Source organism: Jaculus jaculus, chromosome 3, assembly GCF_020740685.1.
Source record: "Jaculus jaculus isolate mJacJac1 chromosome 3, mJacJac1.mat.Y.cur, whole genome shotgun sequence".
NCBI classification, from domain to species: domain Eukaryota; kingdom Metazoa; phylum Chordata; class Mammalia; order Rodentia; family Dipodidae; genus Jaculus; species Jaculus jaculus.
In genome coordinates, this window is record NC_059104.1 from 28,253,498 (window position 1) to 28,280,573 (window position 27,076).

Consider the following 27,076-nt stretch of genomic DNA (forward strand, 5'->3'; position numbering starts at 1 on the left):
TATTTTGTATCATAAAAGGCTGAAAGAATCTTCCTTTACAATAAGGATCTTAAGTCATACAGAAATCATATCAATAGTATTGCAAATTCTTTATGTGGTAATAAACAACTTCTAAAATGGGATCCAATGATTTCTGGATACTAGTGTTTTCAATTCAAGTTTGAATGTACTGTCCTTGAATTTAGATTTGACTACAGTGACTTTTTTTCTAGTTCATATGATGATATAACATGAAGAAATTTTACAATCAGCATTAGTTTACAGAAGTTTATGTCTTTGTTTTGTGTATTGTTTTATTTTCTCCTGATTTCCTCAGTCTGGGTGTGGTGGTTTGAATGTAATATTTCTGAAAAGCTCATATGTTCTAAAGTCCTGTTCCCCAGTGAATGACAATTTGGGAGACCAAGCTTTGCTGGAGGTGTGTTTGTTGGGTTGGGCTTATGGGTGTTGGCAGAATTTGGCTTACTATTGGCCGCTGTTTTTCACTTGCTGTGGCAAAAGTGATGTCTGCCCCTTGTTTATGCCATGCATTCTGCCATTACTATGCTTCCCCTTGAGACTGTAAGTAAAAAAAAAAAAAAAAGAAAAAAAAAGAAAAAAAGAAATAAAACCTCCTTCCATAATATTCTTTTGTTTAGGTGCTTTATCCCATCACAAGAAGATAACTAGAACACTGAGAAATGTTATCTGTTAGATTTTAAGAGTAGTCCAAGACAAAAGACCAGGGCTAATATTAATTATGTGAAGGAGCTTGAATAGTTACCATGGTAGTTTGATTCAGTTGTCCCCCATAAACTTAGTTGCTCTGTATACTGCCTTCCACAGCTGATAGCTATTGGAAATTAAGTCCTCCTGGTGGTGGTGTTTTCTTGGGGATGGGCTTATGGGTGTTATAGCCAGTTTCCCCATGCCAGTGCTTTCACACTCTCCTGTTGCTATTTACCATCTGATGTTGGCTAAGGGATGATGTTCACCCTCTGCTCATGCCATTATTTTCTCTGCCATCATGGAATTTCCCAGTCAATCCTGAAAGCCAAAATGAACCTCTTTTTTCCAACAAGCTGCTATTGGTGGGGTGATTTCTACTAGCAATGGAACCTGACTGCAACAGTTACTCTTCTACAACTATTGTGAATCCAAAGGCTCAAATATTAACTTTTAGATCAAGTTTCTAGATCAGAGTTAGCCAATTAATTGAATGCAAAATCTTTGACTCACAGAATTTAGAAGGTACTATGTTTATTGTGAAAACACACCTATAGTTTTGCTTATTTTCATCGTCTCTAACACTATATGTTATGTAATTATTTCCTTAAAAATTAAGGTCATTCCTGGAAAGAGGAGGAAACATTATAATGCCCAGGAACATCCCAAAACCTACAAGAATAGTGAAGATCCAACCAAAGTTTACAAAAGAGTTTAAAAATTACCATACTAGAGGATACCTGCTGTGTAAACTGCCTGCAGCTTGGACAGTGAGCTAAATGGATGTAGCTTTCGTGAACCATCATCCCTGAATGGATGTACTTTTTGGTGATACAGTTGCCTTTAAGTCTTTCATACTCCTGAAAACACAATGACACCAATGCTTCTTTAAGTAATTTCCATTAACTCATTAGTTCACCAAGTTAGCCTGGATTTGAATGGATTTTTCTTGTGGGTGGGTGGGTCCCAGAATCAAAGGGGTAGAAATGGGCATAGTACCACTCACCAACACCCCTAATATCCACCAGCAAAATTCTAGTTTCCTATTTGCAGCACTTCATGCTCTGTGTGCCTACAAATACTGGTTACAAGGTGGGATGGACTACTTCTCTATGAAGCAAAAAAATAAAATAAAATAAAATAAAAACCTTCAACTATTCTGGAAACAAAAATTTCTTTAAAGGTGAACACTCTGGACTCCTAGTGCCCTTATGTCAACAGACTAAGAAAGATATTACAGTGCTAACAGAAGTGATTGATCCAGATTACCAGATGTGGTAACTTGAATGGATGTGCCCCTATATATTCAGCAGTTTATTAAAGCTTGTAGTTTAGATCTCCAGCCACCTGGCTGGATCAGGTGTCACTGTGGGCAAATCCTAGGGTCCATCTCTCTCTGCTTTGACCTGTGAAAGTGGACCAACTTCATCTGCCATTATGGAACTTCCTCTGAATCTGTAAGCTTCAATAATTCTGTGTTGCCCATTGACTGTGACTGGTTTGGAAGTTCATCCCAACAATCTGAAGTTGTGTAATACACCAGGGTCAAATTGAACTACCCACCTCTTGTGGAGATGAGAAGAATATGTATGGAGCTCAAGAATCCTTTCAGATGCCTCTTGACATAACTGTCACCTCTGAATAAGGTTAATAGGACACTTCAGCCATCCAATCAAGGCAAGGCAATAAATGGCCTAGACCCTTCAGGAGAGAAGTTGTGAGTTAACCTTCCAGGGAAAGATCTAATCCTGTTACCATGTTTTCTGAAGGTGGAGGAAATACAGAGTGCACAGGAGAAGATAGTTTAAAATATAAGTGAAGGCCATATGACCAGTTACAGAACAAAGGACTATAATTGCATGGATGTTTCTGTCCAATTTGTTGAGAATGTGTATATGTGTGCAGATATTTAGAATATACTCATGGGGGCTGGAGAGATGGCTTAGTGGTTAAACGCTTGCCTGTGAAGCCTAAGGACCCCAGTTCGAGGATCGATTCTCCAGGACCCACATTAGCCAGAGAGTTCGTCTGCAGTAGCTGGAGGCCCTGGCGTGCCCATTATCTCTCTCTCTCTCTATTTGCCTCTTTCTCTCTCTGTTGCTCTCAAATAAATAAATAAAAATGAACAACAAAAAAGAATATACCCTTTGTGCTGGTATCCGGTTCACAGGAAAACATCACCCTTGCTTTTTTTGCCAGTTGTCCTTAGTTTCAGTTGGGCTCCTTTTGAGGTATGTTGGGGCAGCTCTCTTCTTAGGATCTGCATCTATCTGGAAAAGAGAAGCAGATTCTCCAACAGAGAGTAAGTTAGCACCCAGAAAATTGAGATAAGACTTACTTTTTTATAGACAGTATGGTAGGTTTGGGCCTTCTTATACGCTGTGATTGATGATAGCTTGATATTGTAGAGTGGGCAGAGACATTTATCATACCAATAACTGGGGGCTAATTCCACAATGCACAACCCATTTTCATTAACAAGGAGGGTCTAATGGGAGGGGGTAGATCACAGATGAGCCTAAATAATGGTACCAAACTGCCCGTATTCACTGAAATGAAAACTAATAAATTAAATTTAAAAAAAAAAGAATGTAAAAACAAAAAAAAAGAATATACTCATGTGTTCTTTCTTCCTTTTCATTACCATGTAATATAATTTATTGAGATAATATGAGCAGTTAAGTATTGTTAAATCTTTATTATCATATTTTATTTATGGGTACTAAATACTAAACATGCCTAACGATTCCTAAGGATCTTGCCAAATATTGGAATGAAAGAATAGTTGAATGTGGAATATTAAAGATAGGTGAAATTATGATCCTATTATTGTCTTCATATGAGAAGAGAATTAAGCATAATATAAGGAGATGCTATGGGTGTCAAGTTGACAATGGGTGGACTTGTGAGGGTTAAATTCTATTGTCAACTTGATCGGATAAGGGCTCAAGTAATTGACTTACCTCTTGGGCAGATCCATAATGGGATTTACAGGAAGAGGGAAGACCTTTCCTCAGAGTGGTCAGTCCTTTTGGTAATAGCATACAAGTCACAGTGATTATAAGAAGAAAAAAAAAAAGTCTCTTTCTCATTGACTACCTACAACTAGGGTGAGTCCATCAATCCTTTTGCTGCTGTCCTTAGTTGGTACCAGAACCCAGCTTCTTCAACCTTCCAATGCAGATTACAGATCACAAGCTCTCCATACCAGAGGTCTTCAGGTCTAGATTTGGAAGTTTTGTTTTTATTTTTATTTATTTATTTATTTATTTATTTATTTTTGGTTTTTCTAGGTAGGGTCTCACACTAGTCCAGGCTGACCTGGAACTCACTATGTAGTCTCAGGGTGGCCTTGAACTCACAGTGATCCACCTCACTCTGCTTCCCAAGTGCTGGGATTAAAGGTGTGCACCACCACACCCGGCTTTAGATTTGGACTTCTGAGGTATCCAACCTTGTGGACTGAGTAGCTACCAGATTATCAGACATCCTACAGACAACTAATGTTGTACTGTAGATCCATTATTGTGTTAGATAATCAGATTAATCATCTTAAAATATATTTATTTGACAAGCTGTTTTCCTCTAGGGTACTTTTGAGTAATACAGATGGCTTCAATGCATAAGGTATCAGGAGATCGTGGTTCCAGTGTTACGGACCAAAGAACATCCAATGTCTTCAAGTAATTAGTTTGAATCAACCAGTGGGGGGCGGGGGGTGGTATTACATCTAACCATGCAAGAACCACATCCCACATGGATGCCATTATCCCCATTTCTTGAGGAGACTAAGCTCTAGGAAGGGGGACTCCAGAGCCTGCTTCTCTATCAAGCCTTGATTCTTGGCTCCCGGGATCTCCTCCAGCCTTTGTTTCTGAACATCCCATGTATCCTTGTGACTCTAGCCTTTGGCAGAATGTAAAGTCGTTAAGGATTTAAATTCAAAACACTTTTAGCTGGTCTGTAATAACATCAGGTGCAAGCAGTGTGGTGTGAGCTAACATCTGCCTACCTACATAGTACATGGAGTTCAGAATGCCTTCATCCTGAAACATACACAGAGACTCATTGCTAAAAGACTAATTATGGGGAAATTGTGCTACTTATGATATAAAGGAAAACATTTTTAATTGAGGACTTTAATACGAGTATATTGTAATATGGTCATATGCCTATTGGCTTATACCCTTATACCCCTTCTCCTTTGCACCCATTCCAAAGAGGGTCCTACTCAGTGGGGTTATTGGTAATCCTCCTGGGATCATGAACATGCCAGTCAGTGTCTGGAGGTGAGGGCAATATTTAGAAGTACACTTATTGTTCTGCCTTGTGGCTATGGCTATTACATTATTTCTGAACCCTCTTCCCCAGTGATCCCTGAGTCTTGGAGGATGTGTTATGAGTCTCATTTAGTTCTAAACCCTTGGAAATCTCCTTTTTTAATGAATTGTGTTTCTCCTAAGTGTCTACTGCCATCTACAACACTCATATTTAAAAAAAATTATTTATTTTATTTTATTTTATTTATCTGAGAGAGAGAGAGAGAGAGAGAGAGAGAGAGAGAGAGAGAGAGAGAGAGGGAGAGAATGAGCATGTGGAAGCTTTCAGCTACTGCAATTGAACTTCAGACACATGTGCCACCTTGTGAAACTGGCTTAAGTGGGTCCTGAGGAATCAAATATAGATTCTTTGACTTTTCAGGAAAGTGTCTTAACCACGAAGCCATCTCTCCAGCCCAGCACTCATAGCAATCACAGTCTAATCTAGCACCATCTCTGTAATTTTTTTTTTTTTCTTTTTTACCTTGGCTGGTGTAATAGAGATGACACATCTTAAGCTAAGCAGTCAGCTTTCTTTTCTTGCATTCTGATGGGTCTTTTGTCCCCATGTAATTGGCCACCATCTTCAAAAGGACATTCTATAAGGAAGTGTGAAAAACAGAATAGTTAAGAGGGAATAAGCATAGATATTTAAACGGTTTTCTGATGGGCATAACCTCTCTTTTTGGCCAAACAGCAATAGAAGTTTCCTTATAAAGTCTATGACCCCCCAAGCCATAGGCTTTTGACTCGCTTCTTGGTACTAACATGAATTGTTTCCTAATGAGTGTGCCTCATATCCAGGCAAAGAACTGTTAGCACTCCCACCAGCGGTGAATGAGGAGTTCCCTACACAGTTGATGCCATTTGCTTTCATTTGATTTTTTTATAACCATTTTGTGTCTTCCAATTAACCAAAGTTCTCAATTTTAATAGTTCAGCAATTTTTCCTATTGTAAGGAATTTTGGGATCCTATTTTCCTACCCATAACATAGTTATATTTTCCCCAATTATCTTCTAAGGCTTTTACTGTTTACATCACATATTTATAGCAATACTTTATCTGGAGTCTACTTTCCTTCCTTTCTCCAGATTTCCCTCCTTCCCTTCTTTCAGGATTCTTAATTATGTTTGCCCATGTTAATCGATGCTGCTCTCATTCTTGTTTTGAGAATGTTGTTATTTATTTTTAACAGATGGCAGTCTAAACCAGAAAGAACTGAAAATGTTAATTACCCTAATTTGATTGAGTCATGTTGTATATGTATATTGAATTGCCAAGCAAAATCCATTAAATAAAGAAAATGTCAAGTTTGACTTGTTTTAAAAGATGTTAAAAAAAAAAAAGATCTAGAGGTGATTTATATATATTTATCACCTTGATATTCACAGGCTTGTATCTGGATCTATTCAAAATCATTAAAATATGAGATTTAAATACACTCATTTTGTGAATAACAGTTATATCTCTATAAATCTAGTAGGTAATACACATACACTTGGGAAAATATGTATAAACCTGATAGTTGGCTAATGTTGTATTTGATTTTTTTTTCTATTCAGTATTATAGTAAAATTTAAAATTAAAAAAAAAAAGCACAGTTCATCTGTTACTTATAAATTCCCTAATATTTGTTCTCAAAATATTCCCAGTTTAGCTTGTTTGTGAGAAAACCTGAGCATGGTGAGGATTATCAAGCTGTGGAAGAATTCAATATTGATTTGGAGATTTTCACTTACCTAAAAAATAAGTCTATCTAAAAATTCAGAACTGTCAGTGTAACTCCTATGTTCAACATAGGTTAGGAACTTTTTGAGGTCCTTCATGATTCTTTTTCAGTCATTTGGCAAATAAATGTAATCTGGTAGACACACATGACATAATGGTCTAACTAACTGGAAACAACTTGTCATGGACAAAAAAAAAAAAAGGACTCAAATATTTCAAATGGACTATGGACAATGTTATCTAAAAGTCAGAAAGCACTATCAGCTGAAATTGGAGGTTAGTCTTGAGCTGCCAAAAGTGGCAGATTCTTTCCAAGGATCTGTATTCTAGAAGCTTGTGTTTTGTTTATAAAATCTATGATTTAACTTGTTTTCTTTGTTGCCCCTAAATAGGGTGAATTACACTTAAGAAATAAGAAACATGAAAGTATATAAAGGAAAACATTTCATAGTGACTCAGCCCCAACTCACTGGCAAGGGTGTTCAGGGATAATTAAAGTACCTTAGGTATATCTTGGAGTTGAAGGTGCAGTGTCTGTGTTACAAAATGCTTTGGAAAAGCCCACACTGACACACAAAGTAAAACACCTTGCCCTATACTATGTGCCTTTATGCATTTTTTTTTTCCTTTAGGACACATTCAAGTGGGAAAGAAATCAAAACAGTTATTATGCTAGGTAGAAGTAAAGATCTATGTATTCATATCTGCATGGTAATATTCCAGTTGAACAACTCAAAATAATGCTTATTAGTTTAATATTTTTCTTCAGGTTTATCAATTACACTGTAAAAGAGCATGAAACAATATTCTTAAGAGGTCTGAAAACCATCAGCTGACATATTTCTTTCTAGGGAAAATTACATGAAGTGAATCTGGTTTGCATATTGTTTAAGATATTTATAATGTAGAATACTTTCTTCACATTTTGATCACTGTGAATAGGATGTCACAGATTTTTCCTGTGGTGTGTTGATGGCTGTGGGTGACTTAGCTTCCATGGTCTTGCATTACTGTGCAGCAGTGTCATATTGCCACGCTAGCACCAAAAAAAAAAAAAAAAAAAAAGAGAGAGAGAGAGAGAGAAAGAAATTACACTCTATGCAATATGCTAACAGCCAAATACATTTAAGATGTAGAGAGGTACTGAATTCCAGCACACATACTTGCTTTTAAATTTATCACTGACTGAGGCTAGTTTTTCATTGCTAATAGGATAGATCTTTTTATCTCCAGAGTTATTCATCCTATATGAGCACAGCTTTCAAGGTGAATTGATTTCAGCCTGTGAAAACAAATACATCGCTCCAAGGCATGCTTTATTAATGCTGCCTCCTCACATGCTGGCACTGTCGTGAGGGCCTGGTCATAAATAAAATGTCATGCAACAACTGAAAACACTTTGAGACCAGTAAGTGGCCCCACCAGAAGACACCTTCAGGAAATCTGAATGCCTGAAAACTTCCAAATTTGTTATATAAATGATGACAGTTGAAATGTAAATTGTATAATCCACTGATTTATTTGTGCGGTAGGTAACAATATGTATAAGCAGTAAGAAAGTTGCATAAGCCCAGTTATTTATCAAGTGGAATATATATATATATATATATATATATATATATATATATATATATACTTTAAAACATTACTTGGTAACATTTGAAATATCTATCTATCACTTTCTCTATATATTTTGTTATTTTTTTTGATTTTTCAAGATAAGGTCTTGCTCTACCACAGGCAGATCTGGAATTAACTATGTGGTCTTAGTCTGACCTCAAGCTCACAGCAATCAAACTAGCAGTGCCTCACAAGTGCTGTTATTAAATGCATGTACCACCATGCCTGGGTACATACTTATTTTCTGTACAATTATAAATTGTGTGTGTATATATATAGTATCATGGTTAGGCTCTTCCAAGTCCTACCCTCTCTCCCTGGCTCCTCCTTGTTGAGGTATATGGGTCATGCATTGTGGAGTCAGCCCATAGTTATGCATAGGAGAAATGTCTCTGTGTATCACGACACAGGTGTGGTGGCGCATGCCTTTAATCCCAGCACTCAGGAGGCAGAAGTAGGAGGATCATCGTGAGTTCGAGGCCACCCTGAGACTACATAGTGAATTCCAGGTCAGCCTAAGCTAGAGTGAATTCTTACCTCGAAAAACAAAACAACAAAACAACAACAACAACAACAAAAAAGCCGAAAAAGTATTTTTTTGAGATTTTTTTTTATTATTAATTTGTTTTGTATTCAGCAAATACAGTCAGTTTGGTACCATGATTAGGCTCATATGTAACCGACCCCCTCCCCTTGACCACTCCTTGTTGAGGTATATGGGTCATGCATTGTGGAGGTAGCCCACAGTTATGGGTAAGATAAATGTCTCTGCATAGCATGACCCAACATGTGACTCTGACATTCTTTCCAACCCCTCTTCCGCAAAATTTCACTGAGCCATGTTGGGTTCATTTTGGTAATGCTTCAGTGATGAGGTGTTGGGGGCCTCTGAGGCTCTGGCTCTCTAATTTGGTAGGAGTTGATTTTTCTCTGTGTTGATCGCCTTCACCCTTGTGCTGATATCCAGGTCATCAGGAAAACAGCACCCTTGCTTGTTTCACCAATTTTTCTTAGTTGAGGTATGTTGAGGTGGCTCTTTCCTAAGAGCTACATCTATCTGAAAAAAAGAAGGAGATTCTCCAATGGAGAGTAAGTTAGCACCGAGAGAAATGAGATAACCCTTAATTTTTTTTTTTTTTAATAGAGAATTTAACAGGTATAGGCCCTCTTGTAGCCCTTGATTGATGGTAGCTTGATAATGGAGAGTGGGCTTATGTTTGGATATGGTTCAAACTTGTTTCCCAGCTCCAGGTATGGGTTCCATACCACTGAGGAGATCAGTAACCCAAATCAAGAGCAGTTGGTTCCCCACCATGGCTGTGTGCCACTATTGCACTTGTGTGGACATCACAATAGGTTATTTGCTGCTAAGTAGTTTAGACCAGGAGTTGTTTGGACAGATATTGGTCATTTTCCCCAGTCTCCCATGTAGCACCCTCTGGCACTAGAAATGCTCACTGTCTGGGGACTGACTCTCTTCCAACTTCCAGCCATGCCATTCTATTTTACATGTGAACCACATAAGGTGTCTTTGGCAGTAGGGTCTTACCACTAACTTTGGTGAGTCATCAAGTACTCTGACAGAAATCTGTCTGTCTTTTAGGAAACCTTGTAGGTCTCTCTGATCAAAAGCTCATTGAGGATTATATCCACATGATGGTATTGGGAGTTACAGGTTAGTGCCCACTAAGCAAAGGAGGAAAAAGATAATTAATATGCAAGAGTTAGAGAGAAGAGAGAGATAGGGAGGGATAGGAAGAGGGAGGGAGGGAAGATGTAGAAGATTAATGTTAGTCTTCATCATACTCTCTCCAGTGTCTTGTGGTTCAGGTGTTTCCTGTAAGGGTCTAGTGAAGGTTCTGCTATTTGGTCTGTCTTTTAGGAAGTAGCATTTTAGGGTACCATTGCTGTTTCGGTCTAGATTTGTGTTTCTCACCACTCCATTGCCTCCCCTCCCATCCCACCCATCCTATTGTCTAATCCATGAGATGCTTGCTGGGTATGTAAGACATCTTGGGTAGATTCAGTGTAGGTGCTGTAGATGAGTGAGACTATGTGGCATTTTTTTTTTTTTCTGTGATTGCGAAAGTACACTGAGAATGATCTGTTCCAGGTTCACCCATTTTCCCTCAAATTTCTTTGTGTCATTTTTTCTTACTGCTCTATAGAATTCCATTGTGTAGATATACCACATCTTTGTTATCCATTCTTCTAATGATGGACATCTGGGTTGATTCCAGCTCTTAGCTATTACGAATTGAGCTGCTAAAAACACGGCTGAGCAAATTTCTCCGGCCTGTGGTTTGAAGGTTTTAGTGTAGATACCCAGTAGGGGAATAACTGAGTCTGTCGGTGCCTCTATAGTCAGCTTTTTAGGAGTCTCCATCTTGCTTTCCAAAGTGGTTGTACCATCCTACATTCCCACCAACAGTGGATGAGTGTTCCTACTTCTCCACATCCTCGCCAGCATTTATTTTCAGTTGAATTTTTGATGTTTGCTATCCTTATTGGGGTAAGGTGGAATCTCATAGTTGTTTTAACTTTCATTTCTCTGATGATTAGGGATGTTGAACATTTTCTTAAATGTGTGTTTGCCCTTTGTATTTCTTCCTCTGTGAACTTCCTGTTCAGTTCTTTGCCCCATTTTGTGAGTGGGGTGTTTGACATAAAGTATTTAGATTTTTGAGTTCTTTGTAGATTCTAGAGATTAGGCCTCTATCAGTTGGATAACCCACAAATATTTTCTCACATTCTGTGGGTAATCTGTTGGCTTTGTTTATTGTATGCTTGTCTGTAAAGAAACTCTTCAGCTACATGTGATCCCATTGGTTGAGTGACTGTTTAATGTCGTGAGCTACTGCAATTTTGTTCAGGAAGTCTTTTCCCATTCCTATATCATGGAAAGTACTTCCTAAATTTTCTTCCAGTAGGATTTGAGTGTCTGGTCTTATATTGAGGTTTTTGATCAATTTGGACTTGAGTGTAGTGCATGGCAAAATGTTGGGATGAAGTTTCAGTTTCTTCCATATGGTTATCCAGTTTGTCCAGCACCATTTGCTGAAGATGCTATCTTTCTTCCAGCCTATATTTTTTGGGCCTTTATCAAATATCAAGTAGCTATAGCTGCTTGACCCAAAGTCTGGGTCCTCAAGTCTATTCCATTGGTCTATACTCCTGTTTTTAATGCCAGTAGCATGCTGTTTTTATTACTATGGCTTTGTATTATAGCTTCAAATCAGGTAGGATTATGCCTGGAGAGGTATTTCTTTTACTGAGGATATGTTTGGATATGTGAGGCCTTCTGCCTCTCCATATAAAATTTGAGATCATTTTTTCTATCTCTGTGAAGAACACTGTAGGGATTTTAATTGGAACTGTATTAAATATGTGTATTGCCTTTGGTTGGATGGTCATCTTCACAATGTTAATTCTGCCTATCCAGGACCATGGGAGGTCTTTCCATTTTCTCAAGTCCTTCTCAAGTTATTTTTTGAGTGTTTTTATGTTTTCATTGTACAGATCTTTCACTTCCTAGATTAATATTACTCCAAGTTTTTTTTTTGTTGTTGTTGCTATTGAAAATCAGACCATGTCCCTTATTTCTTTCTCTGTATCTTTGTCATTTGCATATAGAAATGCTACTGATTTTTATGCATTGATTTTGTATCCTGCTACGTTGGTATAGGAGTTTTCCTTTAAGAGTTTTGGGATGGATTCTCTCAGGTCTCTTACATACACAATCATGTCATCAGTGAATAGAGCTAACTTAACTTCTTCCTTTCCAAGTTGTATCCCTTTTATTTCCTTCTCCTGTCTTATTGCTTTAGCTAGGACTTACAGTACTGTATTGAAAAGCAGAGGTGAGAGTGGACAACCCAGTCTTGTTTCTGATCTTAATGGGAATTCCTCCAGTCTCCCTCCATTGAGTATTATATGGGCCTTCAGAGCTTTGTATATTGCCTTTATTATGTTAAGATATGAACCAACCATGCTGATTCTCTCCAATGTTTTGATCATCAACTGATGTTGTATCTTGTCAAAAGCCTTTTCTGCATCTATTGAAATTGTCATATGGCTTTTATATTTAACTTTATTTATGTGGTATATTTCATTGACAGATTTCCGTTGAACCACCCCTCTGTTCCTGGATGAATCCCACTTGGTCAAGGTGGATAATGCTTTTGATGTGTTGTTTAACTTGGTTTGCGAGGATTTTCTTCATGATATTTGCATTTAAATTCATCAGGGATAAAGGCCGGTAGTTTTCTTTTCCTGTGGCATCTCTGCCTGGTTTTGGAATTAGGATGATACTGGCTTCATAAAAGGAGTTGGGTAGCTTCCCCTGTTCTCCAATTGTGTGGCACAGTTTGAGGTAGATTGGTTTGAGTTTTTCCATGAAGGTTTTACAGAATTCAGCTGAGAAGCCATCTGGTCCTGGACTCATCTTTTTTGGGAGGTTTTTTTATTCCTTTTTCAATCTCCATGAGTGTGATGGGTTCACTGAGGTGATTAATTGGCTCTGAGTTTAGCTTTGATAGATAGTATGAGTCCAGGAATTTATCCATGTCCTCCACATTATCCAGTTTTTTGGAGTAGAGGTTTTTGAAATAAGTCCTGATGATTCTCCCAATTTCACTTATGTCTGTTGTGATCTCTCCTTTTTCAATTTGAATTTTGTTAATTTGAAGCTTCTCCTTTTTTTTTTTTTTTTTTTTTACTTGATCAAATTGGCTAGGGGTTTGTCAATCTTGTTTATTTTTTCAAAGAGCCAGCTCTTTGTTTTGTTAATGGCCTTAATTGTTCCCTTGGTTTCCAATTCATTAATTTCTGCCCTTGTTTTAATTATTTCTTTCCTTCCAGAGCTCTTGGGGTTGGACTTTTGTTGTTGTTGTTGTTTTGTTTTGCCAGTGCCTTTAGGTGGATGGTTAGGCTATTGATTTGGAATCTTTCTGTATTTTTTTTTTTTTTATGAAGGCATTTAATGCTATGAATTTTCCCCTGAGGACTGCCTTCATTGTGTCCCAGAAGTTTTGGTACGATGTGTTCTCATTGTCACTCATTTCTAGAAATTTTGCAATTTCTTTTTTATTTCATCCACTATCCATTTATTGTTTAAAAGTGTGATGTTCAGTTTCCAGGTGCTGTTGGGATTCTTGGTGGATCTTTCCTTGTTGATTTCTAGCAATATAGCATTGTGATCTTATATCATGCATGGAATTATGGCAATCTTCCTAAATATGTAGAGGTAGTCTTTGTGACCTATGGTTTTGTTGAGCTCTCTTACTTCCCTGTTGATCTTCTTTTTGAATTATCTCTGTCTATTACTGCTTATGGTGTATTAAAGTCCCCAAACTATGATTGTGTTGGTGCTTATTTCTGTTCTATTGTCAAGTATGTTTTGTTTTATGAACTGTGGTGCCCTTGCATTTAGTGCATGCAGATTTATGATTGTAATATCCTCTTGATGGATCAATCCCTTGATAAGTAGGAAGTGGCCTTCTTTGTCTTTTTTATTAGTTTTGGTTTGAAGTCTATTTTATCTGATATTACTATAGCTATACCTGCTTGTTTGTTATTCCCATTTGCTTGGAATATTGTTTCCTCCCTTTCAACCTGAGGAGGTGTCTGTCTTTAGTGGTGAGGTAGGTTCTTGAAGGCAACAGATTGAGGGGTCTAATTTTTTGATCCATCCTCTTAGCTTGTGTCTCTTTATGGGTGAATTAAGGCCATTAATATTTAGGGTAATGACTGTGAGATTTGATTTGATCCCTGCCATGTTGTGATGGTAGATGTGTGTTGGTGTTTTCATGGGCTTTGAAGTTTTTGGTGCCTACTCTGAGTTTTGTTATTGTGATCTGCTTCTTGTAGGCATTTGCCAAAGCTACCTGATCTACTGCCTGTCAGGGGCACCAAAGTTGCCTAAATTCTCAAGCAGTAATGTGCCAAAGCTACCTGTGTTCCAGCTAGGAGGGACACTGAGGCATCAAGCAATGAAGCAACCCAAAATATGGCTGGGAACACTGGGATCAGGAAGCAGTCTGTACTGGCCCACCACAGGACAATGGTGGACGGCCAGCAAGGCAGACAGGTTAGGGGATGGCACCTGAGCTGGTGCAAGCAGGGGGCATCGGTTGAGCTTGTGTGGCAGTGGCTGTGGGACTGGACTCGCTGCACGTGCCCTTGCAGGAGCAGTAAGTGAGCAAGTGGGCAGAGCAGTCTAAGCTTCTACATACAGCCATTGATCTACACGTGGCTGCGCTATGGATATGTTGACTACTTGGGGGGAGGGTTGGTCTACCTGCTCCTGAGGGAATCATCAATTCCTTGTTATTGCCAGGACTCACTGAACACATGGTGGCCAGAGCAGTAAGTGGGCAAGTGGGTGGAGCAGTCTAAGCTTCTGCATGCAGGGATCGATTGGTGTTTGCCGGCACCATGGATATGGCGGCTATTGGGGGGGTGTGCTCCCCACCTGGGATCAGCAATTCCCTGCCCCCCCCCCCATGCCCTCCCACTAACAATGTATTGGAGATTGCTCTCCCCTAAAAGCACCAGTGAACCATTAATGGCTTTCCTTTCTTCCCCAGGATTTGCAGTGAAGCTAGGTGATCGCCATCTTGGCTGGAAGTCCTGTAAAGGTATTTTGAATTGACACCTTCAAAAATTATCTATACACAACTATATCTAAGATCGTATTTCTGACATTCAAACTGACACATGTGATTTGATGGTCTTTTAGGATTCTTTCTAATATATAAATCCGAGTTTAGGAATGAATGTGAAAGGATATTAATAAGAAATATCACAGTAGAAATGAGATCCATTCAAGAGAGTGAACATTTGTTCTTTCACTTCACCCATCACTTTGAAATGGTTTGGGGATACCATTAACTGTGCCCATAGGACTTTGAGCAAAAGTGTACTCAATAACTGATTGAAAATGCAAGTTGGTGTTGCAAAAGCAATGGCCAACTTTTGCTGTTGTCCTGAGAGTATAAAATATTATATTGTACTATGCAAACTTGAACAAATTTAACTGTCTTATAAGCCTGGCTACTTAATGACTCTGGAGGCCAATGTTTCCTGGACTGTATAGCATATAGGATGATTGATAAAACTTAATATTTGAGTTGGAAATATAGCTTAGCAGTTAAGACACTTGCTCAAAATTCCTGAGGACCCAGACGTGTTTCCCCAGAAGACACATAAGCCAGATGCACAATGTGGTACATGCATCTGTGGTTCATCTGTAACAGCCATAGCACATCCATTTTCTGTTTCTCGATGCCTCTTTGTTTCTCTATTAATAATTAATTAATTAATAATTTAAAAGCAACATTTACCATAACAAACCAATGAAAGTCTGTCATAAATCTGCTGTTCTATCCTAAGTAGTGCATAATATGGCAGTTTTTATAACATATTTAAAGTGGAGTGGAGTGGACTAATAGATGAAAATGGGAATGAAAAAGATACTTTAATTTTTAATGTGTCTTAAATTTTGCACTAGATAAAATAGAACAACTATCACCAGTAATAAGTTTGGAGCTAGATGGTTTGAATAGTGGGCAGCAACAGAAGAAAAGGGCATTACTACTATAAAGCTGATATGGAAATGAGATGACAATTGAATTAGATATGTATTATGTTGCCTGTTTGCTGCCACGGGTCTAACAAGAATGAGTTTGTACATTCATCAAGTTGCCTCATTACTTTTCCATATTTGCTGGAAAATTTTGCAAGATTTTAATTCAATGTTTTTACAACATTTTGCCAAATAAAAGCAGTATCCTCTAGTACCAATAGCAACCATGTCCAGAACTGCATCATTATAGATAAATAGGAAAAACATAGTATACCAGTTTTTCTTTTCTTCCTGGATCTGTGTAAAGAAAGTAAAAGTTCAATATGTTTATTTTAGGGTGATGTATGTAATTAGTCTTATTGCTGATTTAACCTTTCAGTTTGAAGAGTCACGCATTCTTAATATATTTAACATCAAGAGTATTATGCACTTGCCATTGAATTATTAATTGGACACCAATAAAGAGTAAAATCAGAAACAAAAGATAATCCTGCCAGGCGTGGTGGCACACATCTTTAATCCCTGCACTCAGGAGGCAGAGGTAGGAGGATCACGGTGAGTTTGAGGCCTCACTGAGACTACATAGTCAATTTCAGGTCAGCCTGGGCTAGAGTGAGATCTTATCTTTAAAAATCCAAAAAAATAAAAAATAAAAATAAAAATAAATAAAAAATAATCCTGATAACTGGATGTAATATTTTACTTTACTTTCTATTATTTTATATTTAAATATTTAAAATTGTTAATGTATCTAAGTTAAAAGTGGAACTTTAATGACGTGTTAGGTAAAACATTATAAATATATAATGTGTAGCTTTAAAACTAATCTCTCCATGTTCAAATAGTTATTAACAGAAGGAAAGACAGATAAGCATTATTATATTTTTAGGAAAATATTTTTCAGTGTTTCAGAAAATAAATTTATTTTTGGGGGTGATAGTGATGACTTTTTCTGTATGTGAATGTAAACAAAGAGAGGCTTTTGAGTAAAAATTAAATACTTCCAAGTTTTAGAAGAAAATGAAATTGTCTCTTTTTCATATTTGTTGCCCCAATACTCAAAATAAACATAATTAATGTATGTGTATATAAATTTCTATTTATAGACTGGAAAGAGAGTTGGCTTAGTGATTGAGGTGCTTGCCTGTGAAGCTGAAGAGCTGGTGTTTATCTACCCAAATTCCACATAAGCCAGAAGCACAAGGTGGGCCATGTGTAAGGTTGCACAAGCACACAATGGGACTTACACATCTGGAGTTTGACTAGAATGGCTAGAGGCCCTGTCATGTCAAGTCTTTTTCCCTCTCTTTCTCTCTCTCTCTCTCTCTCGCTTTTTCTCTCTGCCTCTCTCTTAATGTCTCTCATATAAAGATGAGTACCACCAAGCCCAGTGGAAGAAATAAATAAAAAACATTTTTTTTATATTTCCTGTGTAATAGAAACTATTACAAGTAGTGTTTTCTTTCTCTCTTTCTAGAAGTAGCTAATCACTTAATTCCAGAGGGTGTTTTACTTCTATACGTATATATCCTTTGTTAAAAAAAAAAAAAATTGACAGAGAAAGAGGGAGATAGAGATTGAGAATATTGAGAATGGGTGCTCCAGGGCCTCTAGCCACTGCAAACGAACTCCAGATACATGCGTCCTGTTGTACATCTGGCTAATGTGTGTCCTGGGGAATTGAACTTGGGTCCTTTGGCCTTGCAGGCAAATAAATGCCTTAATGCTAAGCCATTCCTCTGGACGGATATGTATATATACTTTTTATCTTTCAATATCTTATTTATGATATGTAAAGTATTTATTTTATACTTCATCCAAGATTACTGTTTGGGCTTCTTAATTATAACACATAAAAATCTTCAATTAACTTAAAATATTTGATAGTACTGATAATTAATATAAGTACTCTACAAGCCTTTTACATATTTCTACTCTAAACATTATTTTCTACTGGGCATGCTGCAGATCTTTAATCCCAGCACTAAAGAGGAAGAGCTAGGAAGATTACAGTGAATTTGAGGCCACCTTGAGATTACATAGTGAATTCTAGGTCAGCCTGGACTATAGTGTAATCCTACCTCAAAATTTTTTTTAAAAGGTTATTTTTTAAGTTTTAAAGTTAACTGAAATAGATTTCAACTACTTACTCATCCAACAGTACTCTATTTGATGGTCCTTGTCTTCTATATAACACTGAACATTTTTCATCATGTATTTTTTATTTAAATTACTTTAACACATTAATAAAATCAAATCAAATACACTTAATTACTATATATGTGTATCACTACTTGCACATATACTGCTTTTAGGGATTTTTAATAACATACTTTTAGTAACTGTTTACTGATATATACATGTAATTTAAATTGGTTTGAATTAGTTCATATATATCGGTATTTTAATTTGTACTAAATTTTTAAATTTTGCTCCTTTTTAGTATTTGAACGTTGGGTGAAAATTAGAATATTTTATCCACTTTAAATATATAAGTAAAATTACCCAAGTTTTCTTTTAAAGGCCAGAAATCATGATATTGACAGGTTAATTTAACTTCAGTAGGGTTCTGATGTGAACTGAAAATTAATGTTCCAAGTTTCTATTTTCTTTTGTCCCTAAGTACAGTTTCCATAATTATTTTGGTGGTTCTAATGTAAAATAGATTCCTTGGTCTCATGTGTTTTGAATACTTGTTCCACAGGTGGTGATAATTTGGAACAGTTGTGGAGGTGTGTCACTGAGGCATTCCTCGAGGTTTATCAATCCAGTTTGCTGAGTGCTTCAGCTAGCTCACTCGGACAATTTCCTTTTTGCTTCTGAGACAATACATGATGCCCTAGCTGCCTGCTCTGCAATCCTTTCCTCACCAGGATGAAACTTCCCTTAAAACTGTAAGCAAAACTAAACCCTTTTTCCCATTAGCTGCTTCTGGTTGAGGGTTTTGTTCCTGCAACAAGAAAGTAAAGTTGTGTATTCTGTTTTCACACCTAGTGATTTGAAATAAGTGTCTCGGGCTGGAGAGATGGTTTAGCGGTTAAGCGCTTGCCTGTGAAGCCTAAGGACCCCCTTTCGAGGCTCGGTTCCCCAGGTCCCACGTTACCAGATGCACAAGGGGGCACACGCGTCTGGAGTTCGTCTGCAGTGGCTGGAGGCCCTGGCGCGCCCATTCTCTCTCTCCCTCTATCTATCTTTCTCTCTATGTCTGTCACTCTCAAATAAATAAATAAATAAATAAATAAAAATTTAAAAAAAAAAGAAATAAGTGTCTCATAAATGTTGAAGCCTGATGTGGTGGCGCATGCCTTTAATCCCAGCACTCGGGAGGCACGGGTAGCAGGATCGCCATGAGTTTGAGGCCAGCCTAAGACTACATAGTGAATTCCAGGTCAGCCTGAGCTAGAGTGAAACCCTATCTTGGAAAGCAAACAATAACAAAAAAAAAAAAAAAAAAAAAGGCAAAAAAAAAATTTAAAAACAATGATTTTACCTCAATTATATTTTGGACAACAAATGCTATTTGTTTACTTCCTAAATGACTGTAATACAAACATATATCACTACCCTTTATTTATTCACCAGACATTATTCATATTAGGTTATCTTGCATATTTTGTATTTACTTTATACCATGTTAATAGTGAAAATACCTAGCTCATAGACTATGAAACTTAATATTTTTCATCAAGCCATGAAATATGAAAAATCTTATAAAATATAGAAATATGTGAAACCTGACATGTACTAGACTTAAATAGTCTACTGTGATTTAATAGTGACTATGAATAGTATTTAATATTCTTTCACACTATAATAGATTTTGTACTATTCTTGCATATACCACTATTTTGGGGATTCTCAAAACTAACATTTTCAAAAGATATAATGTAAATTTGGATTTAACTCATGGTTTGTAAATAAAATCTCAGAAGATATCCTTTCTTTTTTTTTTTTTTTTTTTTTTGAGGTAGGGTCTCACCCTAGCCTAGGCTGACCTGGAATTCACTATGGAGTCTCAGGGTGGCCTCAAATTCATGGTGATCCTCCTACCTCTGCCTCCCAAGTGCTGGGATTAAAAGTGTGCACCACCACGCCCAGCAGAAGACATACTTCTTATGACTGCATGTAAGTGTCTTTTTCCTTCTGACAGTTGGATAAGAAGGAGTTATAGAAATTTGAAAATGCTTTACACAAGCTGATTAATTTTAAGATGCATTCCCACATAATTCAGTTTTGATTTGCCCATGGGTGCTAGAAGCTCCAGCAGGGAGCTGTTCATCCAGCTTTGTGTTCACAGACTTTTGCAAACAGGTCTGCAACTACCAGGAGGTTCATACTGATTGTTATGCTTCTTCCAGTTAGCTTTTCCTTTCTTCTCCGTGGTGTTCACTGCCATCTCCAGAGAGTCATCTTTTTATTTTGTGTGTCTTCCTTCAACTCTCAGAAGGATTTTTGTCAGCCCTTGATCCTGATACAAATAGCTGTGATACAGATGCAAATATAGCCTGTGTTAGACAGAAGACATATAAAGCACTGGGGTGGCCCTGAAAGCTACTGGTCCTCAACGAGCATAAGTAACTCACTTCTAGGGAACAGAGAATGTATCTGTATAAAACAGTAGTGTCCTGTGCTTCTTATTTGAGTATTCTGATGGAGGATTTGATCCATCTTTTTACATGAGAGTTATACATGGCATCTTTATAACTTGAAGATATTTTTTTCTTTTCTCTTAACCAGTCAGTGCCTGGATCCCAAAATTTATGTTGATGTGTTTGTCTCAGTGCTTTTAAAACTTCTTTTTTAATATTTCTTTTTTTATTAGTTATAGACATACTCAGTATGTAAACAACCCATGTTGGTACCATCTTTTCGCTCATCCCTGCCCTACTTCCAAAGGGACCTTCCTCATTGGGGATGCTATTCATCCCCGTGGGGATTGTGGGTCATGCATTATGGGGCACACATCAGTTATAGGGGAAGAGGCAATATCTTTGTGCATAATATCCCAACTTGTGGCTCTAACAATCTTTCCAGCCCCTCTTTGACAAATTTCCCTGAGCCATGTTGTGTTTGTTTTATGTTTACTTCAGGGATAGGCTCTTAGGAGCCTCTGTGTCTTTGGATCTCTGGTTTGGTAGGAGTTGAAGATCCTCATTGTTTATCTGCTTCACCCTTGTGCTAATATTAGGTTCACTGAAAAACAATCACTCTTGCTCATTTCCTCAATTCCTCTATGGTTTCAGCTGGGGCCCTGGTGAAGCATGATGGATAATTTCTTTCCTCAGGTCCCTCTTCCATCCAAAAAAAGATAAGCAGGGTCTCCAACAGAGAGTGAAGTCAGCACAGGTTAAATGGGATAACCATTATTAGTTTAGAGAGAATTTAATGTATTAGGCCTTCTTGTAGCCCAAGATTAGTGGGAACTTAATATTGGAAAGTGGACTCATTGTCTGTACATTATTCTGCCTTGTTTCCCAGTTTCAGTTATGTGTTCCCTTCCACTGAGTTGATCTGTTAGCCAATCAAAGAGCAATCGGTTACCAACCATGGCTGTGTGCCACTATTGCACTTATGTGAGCATCACATTAGGTTGTTCTGAATAGCTTAGACCTTGAATTGCTCAGACAGATGTTGGTCACTTTGTGTGTCACACAGTAGCTCATATACCAATTTTTAGCATTAGACAGGCTAACTGTCTGATGACTGACTCTCTTTCAGATTCCAGCCAGGTCTCTCCATTGTTTGTACTGACAGCATATGTTGTCATCAGCAGCAGGGTCTTACAATTAACCTCTGGTGGGTAATCAAGTGCTCTGACAGAAGTCTGTCTTTTTTTTTTTTAATTTAATTTATTAGTTTTCTTTTCAGCAAATACAGGCAGTTTGGTATCATTGTTTAGGCTCATCCATGATCTACCCCCTTCCACTGGACCCTCCTTGTTGATGTAAACGGGTCTTGCATTGTGGAGTTACCCCACAGTTATTGGTACCATAAATGTCTCTGCATATCATGACCCAACATGTGATGTTATAGGTCTCTGAACAACAGCTAATTGTGGATGTTAACTGCATCCTGGTACTTGGAGTTACAGGTCAGCACCAAGGGAAAAGAAAGAAAATAGAAACAAGAAGAAAAATGAGCAAAAGAGAAAGAAACAGGAAAAATTTAAGGTTACATTTCTTCTTAATATCTCCAGGGCCCTTGGATTCAGGTGCTCCCTCTAAGGTCCTGATGAGGGCTCAACCTTTAACTCTGTCTTCCAGGATGTAGGATTTGATGGTAAGAGTTCCACTTGGGTCCATTTTTGTGAGACCCCACCACCTTTATCCTCCCCTCAATCCCTACCTCAAATTTCATTTTTTTAATTATTTATTTATTTATTTACTTATTTGAGAGTGACAGACACAGAGAGAAAGACAGATAGAGGGAGAGAGAGAGAGAATGGGTGCACCAGGGCTTCCAGCCTCTGCAAACGAACTCCAGACGCGTGCGCCCCCTTGTGCATGTGGCTAACGTGGGACCTGGGGAACCGAGCCTCGAACCGAGGTCCTTAGGCTTCACAGGCAAGCGCTTAACCGCTAAGCCATCTCTCCAGCCCTCAAGTTTCATTTTTTTAAAGTAAAACAATGAGGTCAATATTCATTTTCTACATGGTATCTATAAATTTGTATATTTTTTAATTTGTTAATCAGATTCATTTTTATAATCATGTAATACTCTTTCTGACCATTTCCAGAAGCATCATCTTAGATACTCAGGCAAGACTTACTTCTGCTTTAATAAAGAGAAGAACTCTGTAACTTTTAACTGATGATAAATAGTTTGTTGACACCATGTGAAGTGTTCTTAGAGTGAAAGCTAGTGGACAAATTTCTATGGTAGAAATTAATAAAAATTCCATACAAGTATCTCCTTGTCAGGTAAAGCCTATGATCAGGTGTAAAGTATCATACACACAGTTTTGGAACTGAAATCTTCTGAGGAGGAGCAGAAGTGACCATCATGTTGTCATGATGCTTTGGAACATTCATCAGTTCAGCAATACTTTGCACAGAAATGAAAGGAATCTCTATCCAAGACTTCATATCACAGATTTAAAGTGTTGATTGTTTTAACTTTTTTTCCTTCTTTTTTCTTTTTTTTTTTTTGGTTTGTTTTGCCATATTTTCCTTATGACTGGGTCTATCTATGGAGCTCAGGCTAGTGTAATACTCATTAAGTAAACTAGGGTAGTCTTGAGCTTGTAACGATCCTTCTGCCTCTAGACCTCTAAGCTGATATTAAAAGTGTACAACACCATATCAGGTTTGAAGATTTTCTTTAACCAAAAATATTGAAATCAGGGAATTATCCTGATTTATTTTGTTAGGTGTTAAATAAGATCACATGTATTCTTACAAGACAAAGGCAAGTTTATTGATCTTTCATAGAACAATATTGTAACATGAAAAACACAATATTGCTTCAAATTTGAACATGAAAACAAAACAAAAACAACACCCAGAGAGAGGAAAAGAGATACATAGATAGATAGATAGAAAGAAAGAGAGAGAGAGAGAGAGAGAGAGCACTTCTCCACTAAAAGCAGCAGAGAAACATGCTATAGTTTCATGAAGAGGGCTGCAGGTGAAGAATAAAATAAGGTTCTCTGAGAATTGATGATAATTGAATTTCTTTCACATGAATTTGAAGTCTGAAACATGCAATCAACATGATTCAGGTAAGGTGACCTTGGAGATAATCTAGATCTCTGAAAGATGCACTATCTAAAAAGACTTACCATGTTTTAGTGTACCATTCATAGAGATGACTCTTTTACAGGGATAATGACTATATAAACAAGAAAAAATAATAAAATACAATTGTATCCTAATTATTTTATTTCAAGTGTGTTTTGCCAGTTATTTTTTTTTTAATTTTCATTTTAAGTTTAGAAACAGCCTGTTAATTTCCACAAAAACATAATTGGATACAAGAAGTATATTTGAGAATTTATTCTGGATAGGAGATGGAAGACAGTCTTTGAAGTGAGACTGACAATGATAAAATGTGAATAAAAGTACAAATTCCACAGCACACTGATATATGCTGTGAGGTCTCAATGTTGAGGGAACTTGAGCTGTGGGAGACAACATAAGAACAATAGTCCGTTACTTAAATACTTTCTCTGTCAGAATTTTCAGAAGGCCAAATTCAGCAGGTTCTTAGCAATTTTACATAATGTTTGATAGGAAAATAAAAGGTGCACAGGGCGTATTTGAACAGTAACCTTATTTGTGCACAACATACTATCCAACACCACTGTATCTTATAGCAAAGATAGCCTGACAGTGGAGAAAACTGTAACTGCTTCACAAAGGTTGTTATAAGTATAAATCAGTATGTGATAAATTTTAATATTTAAATAGAGAAATATTGACACTACCTTTCAATCACATATACTACAACTAAGAAATGCACATTTTAAAATTATAAACTTGTAACTGTGTTTATTGTTTTATTTAATGAGAGCTTATCTGGAAGCAGAGCCTCTCTTATACCCTTAACCAAAGACAGGTAGTCTTCTATTCATGAGTGGCCATGCTCTTCTACAGAGGACTCAGCTTCAGAAGCAGGAAGGTGACAGCCACCTAGTCAACCATGTCAGTTGAATCAGTGCTGGTGACTAGTGGGGTGAAAGAGGGGGTAGTCAGAGAGCCCTCACATCCTCTTTTAATTTCATTCTCACAAAATTTCAATAGTATGACATGTCAATGTAGTGAATAATATGGTATGATTCATCTTGGGAAATATCCAATATCACCTCTGCATTAATGGTGTGTTGAAGCATGTAAAAAAATCAAATTCTGGAAAAAAAGTAGTGAAGGAAATGATCTTTCACTCATTGTAAATACATTTGAAAATTATCCTATCTTACTACGTCAGTAGATAAGGAAAATACCTAGAATATTATGTGGAATATTTACATGGTTGAAAAGTAGAAAAGTTTTTCATAAACAATGTAGCATATTTCTACTATGAAAGAAACTAGAGTATACCACATTAAGACTCTCTTCACACTGAGAGAATGGGAATGGAAGCTTCATCTTAACATCGTTTCACATATTCCTCAATTGCTCTCCCTAACCAATGGAAGAGACAAAAATGCTCAGGAACTGACAAATGTATTTGTTTAGGGCTTTGGACACTGAAAAATTTAACTGGTTGATGTGTCTTCTCCTTCTCCGCCTCCTTCTTGTTTTGTTTGCTTTCTTGCTTTGTTTTGTTTCACTTCTGCCATTGGTCCTAGTAATTCCCACTCCATTTAGTCCTGGAAATCATGTTAAACTCAAAATGCAGCTTTCAAGTTTCTTGACAGGAAAAATTTTTCATTTCAACTTATCATCATTTCTAAGAATTGTGTAATTTAGAAAGAAGTCATTCTAAATAAGTAATCTTTCCCCTTCCAGTAAGCTTAATGACAATTTATACCTAGATTTTGTGCTAAACAATATTATTATCTGCAAGGAAATGTTCTTCTTAATGTGCTTTGACCTTTCTTTTTAGACTGTCTTTGAATGATTCTTCAATCTTAAAAGAAATGCAATCTTCACTTTCAAAATAAAAATAATGTTTCTACTCAATATGCTCATCTTTCCTGGCATTTTCTATATACTGCATTTTTCATAATTCTCCTTGGTTATGACTGTTACTATCTACTTTACTATTATAGCAAACTTTATTAGCCATCTAGGTTTTTATAAGATTTAGCTCTTGATTGCTTTGTTGCATACTTTCTTTGACTGAAATTTAAGTCTATTCTAATTTTCCAGGGTTGAAGCCCAATCTTTGTAAAGGACTATCACTGAAAAATTTTTATTTCTTTAATTTCTTTGTTCATTTTTATTTATTTATTTGGGAGTGACAGAGAGAGAGAAAGAGAGAATGGGCATGCCAGGGCTTCCAGCCACTGCAAAAATCTCCAGACACATGTGCCCCCTTATGCATCTGGATAACATGGGTCCTGGGGAACTGAGCCTCAAACCGGGGTCCTTAGGCTTCATAGGCAAGCACATAACTGCTAAGCCATCTCTCTAGCCCACTGAAAAACTTTTAAATAGTTTTATTTATTTGTTTGTAAGAATAAAGAGAGAAGAGAGAAAGAAATTGCCAACAAACTTCAGATATATGAGCGCCTTTGTGCATCTGGCTTTAGGTAGGTTCAAAGTTGGGTCATTAGGCTTTTCTGGCAAATGCCTTAACCACTGAGCAATCTCTGCTGCCCTCTCATTGCACTTTTGCAGTTCTCCCCAAATGCTGTGAATTCTTGCCATTCTGTGCTCATCCATATAAACTTTGCAGAAAAGAAATGAAGAATTCATCTTATAAATAAATTGTGACTTTCAGTTTTCTTTAATGCATTCATGTTTCTTTATTTGTATCAGCATTTATGTGTTATTGTTTGATAATTATAGGAGATTTGGATCCCCCTGAGAACACACTCATGCATCCACATAAAAAAAAAAAAGAAAGAAAGAAAGCAAAGAAAAGAAACTACAAACACATATACAAGCATCAATGGAAGAAAATAGCTTTGCTTGGTTCCTGAGATTAGGGAATACTCTAAGATTGGTGCAGAATCAACTTGGCCTCCACAACCCCTATGTGAAGCAAGGCCCAAAGAGACAGTTGTGGAGAACAAGACAATAAGACATTAACTGGAAAATGTTATAGTAACAATACAGTACCTCAAGCTGAGGAGTGCATGAAGAGATTTAGTATTTCCCTCATTGGTTGGAAAGAGAGCCCATCAAGCAAGAATTAATTTGGAATTGCATACCCTTATCCTGAAATCTAGAGGGTAGTCAAATTTCTTGAGCCACTAACTTATCCTTGATAGCTGAAGAGCCTGGGAACTCAGAAGTTCCAGCATGTGTTTGATAGCCACACTGCTTCCCTTCAGGTGGAGAGTAAAACAAGTCTTTGAGAGTGTGAAGGCAGGTCTTTTAGCTATACCCGTCTCAGTGTTTAATTCCCATACCCTTTGCAATTCTTCAATTCCCATACCATTTGTCAATCAACAGAAGACACCTCTCAACTAAATATCAGCCAGCCTAGGGCACATGACATGGGGGGGG